Below are 10,223 nucleotides of genomic sequence, written 5' to 3' on the forward strand. Positions count from 1 at the left end.
ATCATGTTCTTGGGTGCGAATGAATATTTTGGAGAAGAAATAGACTTGAGTTGAATAGAAAAACAATAGTACTTGTATTAATTCATGAAGAACAGCAGAGCTCCACACCTTAATCTATGGTGTGTAGAAACTCCACCGTTGAAAATACATAAGAACAAAAGGTCTAGGCATGGCCGAATGGCCAGCCTCCCAAAGAGGGTTCAATCATCAAAACATGATTCCAAGATGATCAAAAGATGAAAATACAACAGCAAAAGGTCCTATTTATAGAAAACTAGTAGTCTAGGGTTACAGAAATAGGTAATTAATGCAGAAATCTTCTTCCGGGCCCACTTGGTGTGTGCTTGGGCTGAGCATTGAAGCTTTCACATGTAGAGACTTTTCTTGGAGTTAAACGCCAGCTTTTGTGCCAGTTTGGACGTTTAACTCTAGCTTTTGTGCCAGTTCTGGCGTTAAACGCCAGAATTCTTGAGCTGATTTGGAACGCCTGTTTGGGCCATCAAATCTTGGGGAAAGTATGAACTATTATATATTGCTGGAAAGCCCAGGATGTCTACTTTCCAACACAATTGAGAGTGCGCCAATTGGGCTTTTGTAGCTATAGAAAATCCACTTCGAGTGCAGGGAGGTCAGAATCCAACAACATCTGCAGTCCTTTTTCAGCCTCTGAATCAGATTTTTGCTCAGGTCCCTCAATTTCAGCCAGAAAATACCTAAAATCACAGAAAAACACACAAACTCATAGTAAAGTCCAGAAAAGTGATTTTTAAATAAAAACTAATAAAAACATAATAAAAACTTACTAAATTATACTAAAAATATACTAAAAACAATGCCAAAAAGCGTATAAATTATCCGCTCATCAATATGGCAAGCATTGCTATTCCTGCATTCGTTCAGACTACGTACGGCCCAGCTCATTCCTACGCAAGGGTTCCAAAGCAATCGAACAAGTGAGATGAAATTATAACCCAAATTTGAGGCTTTTTCAGGTTTCTTTCAATAATTGGACGTAGCATGTTAAAAGTTTTTGTCATCCTAATTGCAAAAGTAATACATTTTCTTGTAGCTTTGACTGTGGCATGTGCGTTATTAAGTTCATGGAAAGTTGGACAGAAGATCATGAACTTTACGAATGGGACGAGGTTTGTTAAATAAACATTTTCGCACTTCTCATTATTCGTGATGTAAAAATATCACTGTAACAATTCTTAACACTAAATCGCCTGATAAATCTACTCACAGGATTCACTCAAATCATACAGGATGGAGTTGATGCTAGACATAATTTGTGGCCCACACAATGCATTGGTTCACCAGCTTATTTCATTATTGAATGACAATGTTAAACCTGTTCGGTGCAATGCACCACGGAACAAGAAGAAGGAAGTTAGTTCACCATACACTGCACCTAGCACAAGGTCATTTGATTGAACGTGCGGAAGGATTACCGAAGGGGGCAACGCGCAAAGGGAGGAAGAAGTTGCTTACTTAGGATTAGCTAAAATGAATTGAACTACCAGATTATAATTAGTTTACTTACTGCCATCATGGTTAGGGATTTGTTTATGTCACATTAGAAAGACTTGATTCCAGGACGTATTTTGTTTTTCTACAGTACAATGATTTATTGGTTATGTTACCTTAAAATATCTATGTTTTTTTACAGGTTAGAATCCTGGATTTATCAAAGTTGTTTGGTAAAGTTTCCATATTTGTGCATATTGAAATAGATGACTAATAACCATCCACCAATATAGCTAAACTAAACATCTTATATCTTTCTATAATGAACATCCAGTGTAACTTGGTAAAAATTAAAACATAACAACCAAGTGCTACACACACGAATACTAACGGCTAACCATCCATGCTTAGAGTGAAAACAAACATCTAGTCACTTACAAAAATGAACATCCACTTTAGTTCATTACAAAAACGTGAAAACAGTGTCTATAACGAACAGCTTTGTACCGAAAAACTATACAATAAAGCATGTAGAAATCAGGTACAACTTTATTAAACTATCTCTTAAATTACAGAATAACAATCAAATATACTCGTTATGCATCAAGTCTAAAAGAAATAAAAATAGTAAAGTGGTTTGTTCTAACAAATGGAAAAAGGGTTCTTGTAATTAATAACATATGGACTAAAAATCATATAATGTACTATAATGAACATCCAGTGTAACTTGGTGAAAATTTTACATAACAAATCGTTACATACACAAATACCCACAGATAACCATCCATGCGTAGAGTGAAAATGAACATCCGCTCACGTACATCTGCCATACTATAATTATGTAACTTGGTGCTGATATGCTTAGCGATTTAGTTATGTCACATTAGAATGACATGCTGATATGCCTAGGGATTTATTTATGTCACATTAGAATGACGTTAGGAGGAATTCTGTTGTTGTACAGTAGAAGAATTTATTGGTTATGTTACCATAAAAGGGTCTATATTTTTTTTAGCAGCTTAGATTCTTGTGGTTATCAAAGTTGTTTAGTAAAGTAGGCATGTGTGCGCATATTGAAATAGGCGATCAATGACCATCCACAAATACAATTAAACTAAACATCCTATACTATACTGTAATGAACATCTAGTGTAACTTGGTCAAAATTAAACAAAACAACCAATCGCTGCACACAGAAATACCCACGGATACCCATCCATGCTTAGGGTGAATAACCTTACTCCCATGTAAAAGAATAACCATCATGTATACTCGTTATGCATTCAATTCATTGGAATAAAATAACACAAAAGGGTTCACTCGGGTGACATTAACATGCTTCTTGTAAATTATTCAATCTTATTCTTTGATCAACTGCATAGAAATGTAAACCTTATATGTTTACCCCATGAAACCAGCTTCTTCCACTAATCTTGATAAAAAAATGAATGCAATATCTAACAAATCTTAACTTTTGCTAAATGAGCTTAACAATGACATGAAGTCACCAACTTGTTCGGGATCAGCCTGGCTTATAACAACACCGAATCTTACATCTTGAGTTGACTCCGGACAAACCACTTGGTGAACAAAACAAAAGGTCAACAGTTAACTTCTTCCATAGTACTATACCAAATAAAGATGCTGGGTCGAGGTTGATACACACATGTACCGGGGGGACATGCTTGTTTTTACTCCGAGCAGATTTTTTAAATGACTTCTCCAGGGCAGCGCCGAGCCTCTTACTCTTTGGCCGGCCCTTTGTGTTGACCTTCGATGGGGCTTGGATGTCCATCACACCGACAACATTCGAACTTTGTGAGCCAATATTGTTGTGGGAGTCCACCACACTCTCGGACCTCTTCTTGGCACGGTAAGCAGTCAGCTTAGCTCTTGTTTCTTCCAGAGCAACATGAAGCAAGGCTGTTTCTTCGTCGTCATTTACAAAATCCTGAGCAATGTTGTAGAAGTGTGCACATAGTTCCTTGAATGCAACATGACTCTCATCCGACCGACTGACGTTGTGACTACTCTTGACATAAGTATGCTTGCACTTTATGTTCTTGCTCCAACGAGGGAGAACATATCGATTAGGTACTTTATACACCTTGTAAGAATGGAAAACTTCAAGACAATGACAGCATAACACGCCTGAACTCTCAAATAGATTGCACTCACAACGAACCTCCTGTGTGGATCGATTAAAGTGGACGTCGTATGGAACACAAAGAATAGTATCATTCACTAGTTTTTCCTCTTCCACCTTCATGCATACCAATGGCCCCTGTTCAGCAACAACAGAGACCCTAGTCTTTCCTCTTCAACCTTCATGCATACCACTGACCCCTCTTCAGCAACAACAGAGACCCTACAATTAGCCTTCTTGACAAACTTAATTTGAACATCCCTAAACATGCAGGTAGTGTACTCTTGCTAAAATTGTCTCTCCATTGGTGAGCTCGTTGCACAAGGGATAACCCCCCTCGAGTCTGCTGCATCATCCTCCAATTCCCTTTGCTCCTTAATTCCAAGTACATTGTCATATTCGTGAACAAATTGGACCAAGCTAGTCCGACTGTGTAAGAAATTTTCGTAGAATGAGTGCATGCTCTCACTCCTTTACGTGCTCTTCATGGCAGCCGAAAATTCACCATTGAAGTATATTGGGACCCACATGCGTCGATCATCAAAGATGTTTACAAAAAGAAAAAGAAACTTCTTATTAAATCATATAAAGCCACCTACCAAAAATATTTCAATTAATGAGCAAAAAGTAATTGTACACTAACATACCTGATAGCCATGTGTTGTTATGTAAGTTGTGCTCGTCTATGAATTCAGACCAGTTATCCTCGAATGACTTCTCGGTCCGAGAGTTCCACACAATATCATTGAAGTCATCATACATATCTCTGTACCGGTGATAACCTCCAAGTTTGTGCGATAACTTCTTTATAATGTGCCAGATGCACCACCGGTGGCGTGTATCGGGTAACACATTTTTTTATTGCACGAAAAATAGATTTGCATTGATCAGTAATGATCTGCTGTGGAGCAGTTCCCATGCACTTCACCCATTGGCTGAAAACCCATTCATAACTTGGGATTTCCTCATTTCCAAGAAGAGCACAACCAAGGATGGTCGACTTACCATGGTGGTTGACACCGACGAACGACGCAAACGATAATCCATGCCTACACTCAAAAACAGCAACAAAAAACAAATATCAGTCACGGCCGAACAACGGAAAAAAAAAAGAAAAATAACACCAATGTAACTACTCCATACTTGTTTGTGCTGTATGTGCTACCAAGTGACACAACATCTCCATAATATTCGTATGACACCCTACACCTTGCATCCACCCATACTGCACTCCGAAATTTACACTCATCGTCCAAATTCACCGCGTAGAAGAAGTTTGGATTGATGTCCTTCATTCTCATGAAATAGTTCATCATCTCTCTGACATCCACATTGACGTTGCTGGTTCGGAGCCTGGCTGTAATATAGTTTCGTAAATTCTTTTCTGAGTATCTCAGGTTAGATGGGCCCCTAGAATCATTTGCCAAAGCTAGGAAAGTCTTGTTTGGTCGAATCCCAGCCTCATCTTTATCCTCGATCACCCACTTCGCATGCATGGTCAGCTTCCTATACTCATGGTAGTGCCCCGCCTTTCTCGCTGAACATGGGTGCGAGTGACTCAACTCCACATTGAAGAAAACCTAGTCTTGCATCTCCTTGTCAAACTTCATGTATATCCTTTCCTTGCACCCAGCGGCTGACATCCTGTTCTTCTGCATTGACGCTTTGACACGAGACCCGTGGTACCCATCCCTATTACAGTGGATAGCTTGGTTAATGGGTTGATTTGTGATCTTATCACAGGTTGTCATCCGTATCTTAGTTGCAAACCCGACTTTCTTTGCGTATGTCAGATAGAATTCATGAGCCATTTGCAATTGCTCAAACTGCATTTCAACATTTGGTATTTCATCTTTTCGAAGGCCATCGTGATCCGGTACCTAAGTATCAAATTTAAAAAAAAAATAAAACAAAACCGTTAATGTTCAAATCAACCATGCGGTTCAAGACTACCAAAAATTAAACTTGAGTCCAAACCTGGTGACCAAGATCCATCTCTTCACTTCCAACCTGCGAAAGATCCAAAAGCGGCATGGCTGATGAGCGGATAATTTATACGCTTTTTGGCATTGTTTTTACTCAGTTTTTAGTATGATTTAGTTGGTTTTTAGTATATTTTTATTAGTTTTTAATTAAAAATCACATTTCTGGACTTTACTATGAGTTTGTGTGTTTTTCTGTGATTTCAGTTATTTTCTGGCTGAAATTGAGGGAGCTGAGCAAAAATCTGATTCAGGCTGAAAAAGGACTGCTGATGCTGTTGGATTCTGACCTCCCTGCACTCAAAGTGAATTTTCTGGAGCTACAGAACTCCAAATGGCGCGCTCTCAATTGCATTGGAAAGTAGACATCCAGGGCTTTCCAGCAATATATAATAGTCCATACTTTACTCAAGGATAGATGACGTAAACTGGCGTTCAACGCCAGTTCCATGTTGCAGTCTGGCGTCCAGCGCCAGAAACAAGTTACAAGTTGGAGTTCAACGCCAGAAACAGGTTACAACCTGGCGTTGAATGCCCAAAACAGCCCAGGCACGTGAGAAGCTTAAATCTCAGTCCCAGCACACACCAAGTAGGCCCCAGAAGTGTATTTCTGCACTATCTATCATAGTTTACTCATTTTCTGTAAACCTAGGTTACTAGTTTAGTATTTAAACAACTTTTAGAGATTTATTTTGCACCTCATGACATTTTTTAGATCTATACTTTGTACTCTTTGACGGCATGAGTCTCTGAACTCCATTGTTGGGGGTGAGGAGCTCTGCTGTGTTTCGATGAATTAATGCAACTATTTCTGTTTTCTATTCAAACACGCTTGCTCCTATCTAAGATGTTTATTTGCACTTCAATATGATAGATGTGATGATCCGTGACACTCATCATCATCCTCAACCTATGAACGCGTGCCTGACAACCACCTTCTTTCTACCTTTGATTGAATGAACATCTCTTGGATTCCTTAATCAGAATCTTCGTGGTATAAGCTAGAATCCATTGGCAGCATTCATGAGAATCTGGAAAGTCTAAACCTTGTCTGTGGTATTCCGAGTAGGATTCAAGGATTGAATGACTTTGACGAGCTTCAAACTCACAAGGGCTGGGCGTAGTGACAGACGCAAAAGGATCAATGGATCCTATTCCAGCATGAGTGGGAACCGACAGATGATTAGCCGTGCGGTGACAGCGCACCTGGACCTTTTTCACTGAGAGGACGGATGGTAGCCATTGACAATGGTGATCCACCAACATACAGCTTGCCATAGGAGGAACCTTGCGTGCGTGAAGAAGAAGACAGGGAGAAAGCAGAGATTCAGAAGACAAAATATCTCCAAAACTCGAACATATTCTCTATTACTGCATACCAAGTATTTATTTTATGTGCCCTTTCACTTTTTACAATTTAAACTAAGAATTATTATTGATATTATATCCTGACTAAGAATTGCAAGATAACCATAGATTGCTTCAAACTAACAATCTCCGTGGGATTCGACCCTTACTCACGTAAGGTATTACTTGGACGACCCAGTGCACTTGCTGGTTAGTGGTACGAGTTGTGAAAAGTGTGATTTACAATTCGTGCACCAAGTTTTTGGTGCCGTTGCCGGAAATTGTTTGAGTTTGAACAACTAAAGGTTTATTTTGTTGCTTAGATTAGGAATAATTTATTTTTGTTGCTATAGAGTCATTAAATTCTGAGTCCTTTATTTCCTTTTCAAAAATTTTTCAAAAATATTATTTTTCTTTATCAATTTTTAATTTTTTTTCGTATTTTCAAATCTTCACAATATCTTTTTCAAAACAAATTTATCTTTTGCAAATATCTTTTATATCTTTTCAATTTTCAATTACATCTTTTTCCTATCATATTTATCTTTTACAAATCATATCTTCTATCTTATCTTTTCTCATAATTTCGAATTACTTGGGTTGACTTGGTCAAAATTTTTCAAATCATATCTTTTTCAAAACTTCCTAACCACTTTTTCTCTCCTCAATTTTCGAAAATTATATCCAAAATTTTTCAAATCTTTTCAAATAATTAATTATTTTCGTTTTCAATTTTTTTTGGTTTTCTAATTTTCGAATTTTATTTAATTTTTCATTTATTTTATTTTATCTTCCTTTTAATTTTCGATATTCAAAAAAAAAATTAATTTACAATTCGCATCATCTCCCTTTTTTCATCATGGACATAAGTGGAAATGAATAGTCCAGAAGAACTCTGGGGTCATATGCTAACCCCACTACTGCTTCATATGTGAGTAATATCTGTATACCCTCCATCGGAGTCAGTAGCTTTGAGTTGAATCCTCAGCTCATTATCATGGTGCAGCAAAATTGCCAGTATTCCGGTCTTCCTCAGGAAGAACCTACAGAGTTTCTGGCACAGTTTTTACAGATTGCTGACACAGTACATGATAAGTAAATAGATCAGGATGTCTACAGACTATTACTATTTCTATTTGCTGTAAAAGATCAAGCTAAGAGGTGGTTAAATAACCAACCTAAAGCTAGCATAAAGACATGGAAGCAGCTGTCTGAAAAATTCCTGAATCAATACTTCCCTCCCAAACGAATGACACAGCTAAGGCTGGACATCCAAGGCTTTAAACAAGGAGATAATAAATCTCTTTATGATGCCTGAGAGAGATATAGAGAGATGCTAAGAAAATGCCCCTCTGAAATGTTTTCAGAGTGGGTTCAGCTAGACATATTCTATTATGGGCTTACAAAAAGAGCTCAGATGTATCTAGACTACTCAGCTGGTAGATCTATCCACATGAGGAAGACAATTGAAGAAGCTCAAGAGAACAGGTTACAAGAGACAAGGATGGCTAATATACATATGGACGAATAGTTTAAGCAAACAAAGCAGCAGCTGTCAAAACAAATAACAGAAGAATGCCAAGCAGTTCAATTAAGAAGTGGAAAATATTAAATACCCCACCTCAAGGCAGCAGGAAGCCAAGAAATGAGCAAACTACCCAAATTCCATCTGAGGACAGTAAGAGCCTGGGGAAAAATAATTCTGGCGCTAAAACGCCAGAAATTGGGTGGAAGGCTAGCGCTGAACGCACAAACCATGCTCAGGACTGGCGTTCAATGCCAGAAACAAGCAAGGAACTAGCGTTGAACGCCCAAAGGAAGCACAGTTCTGGCGTTCAGGCGCCAGGAACAGATGAGGAGTTGGCGTCTAACGTCACTCCAGCTTCCAACCCTGGCTTTCAAATGCCAGTGAGGGATCAGACACACACAAGTGCTGATAACAACCCCTCTAAAAAGGCTTTCCCAACCACTTCTGTAAGAAATAAACCTGCAGCAACCAAGGTTGAGGAGTACAAAGCCAAGATACCTTATCCTCAAAAACTCCGCCAAGAGGAGCAGGATAAGCAATTTGCTCGCTTTGCAGACTATCTCAGGACTCTTGAAATAAAGATTCTGTTTGCAGAGGCACTTGAGCAAATACCCCCTTATGCCAAGTTCATAAAAGATATCTTAAGTCATAAGAAGGATTGGAGAGAAACTGAAAGAGTTCTCTTCACTGAAGAATGCAGTGCAGTCATTCTAAAAAGCTTCCCAGAAAAGCTTAAAGATCCCGGGAGCTTTGTGATACCATACATATTAGAGGGTAATTGCACCAAGACAGCTTTATGTGATCTTGGGGCAAGCATCAACCTAATCCCTGCATCCACTATCAGAAAGCTTGGCTTGACTGAAGAGGTCAAACCAACCCGGATCTGTCTTCAACTTGCTGATGGCTCCATTAAATACCCATCAGGCATAATTGAGGACATGATTGTCAAGGTGGGGCCATTTGCCTTCCCTACTGACTTTGTAGTGCTGGAAATGGAGGAGCACAAGAGTGCAACTCTCATTCTAGGAAGACCATTCCTAGCAACTGGACGAACCATCATTGACGTCCAAAAAGGGGAGATAACCCTGAGAGTCAATGAGGATGAGTTTAAGTTGAATGTTATCAAAGCTATGCAACATCCAGACACATCAGACGACTGCCTGGGCGTTGATATTATTGACTCCCTGGTGGAAGAGGTCCATATGACTGAGAGTCTCGAATCAGAGCTAGAGGACATTTTTAAAGATGTTCAGCCTGATCTTGAGGAACCAGAGGAAATAAAAGAACCTCTGAAAACTCCTCAGAAAAAGGAGAAACCTCCTAAACCCGAGCTCAAACCACTACCACCATCCCTGAAAAATGCATTTCTGGGAAAAGGTGACACTTTTCCTGTAATCATAAGCTCTACTTTAGGGCCACAAGAAGAGAAAGCACTAATTCAGGTGCTAAGGACACACAAGACAGCTCTTGGGTAGTCCATAAGTGATCTTAAGGGCATTAGACCAGCCAGATGCATGCACAAGATCCTATTAGAGGATCATGCTAAGCCAGTGGTTCAACGACAGAGGCAGCTAAATCCCGCCATGAAGGAGGTGGTGCAGAAAGAGGTCACTAAGTTACTAGAGGCTGGGATTATCTATCCTATTTCTGATAGCCCCTGGGTGAGCCCTGTCCATGTTGTCCCTAAGAAGGGAGGAATGACAGTGGTTCATAATGAAAAGAATGAACTGGTTCCTACAAGAACAGTTACAGG

The sequence above is a fragment of the Arachis ipaensis genome, chromosome B03 (assembly GCF_000816755.2).
Source record: "Arachis ipaensis cultivar K30076 chromosome B03, Araip1.1, whole genome shotgun sequence".
Classification (NCBI taxonomy): domain Eukaryota; kingdom Viridiplantae; phylum Streptophyta; class Magnoliopsida; order Fabales; family Fabaceae; genus Arachis; species Arachis ipaensis.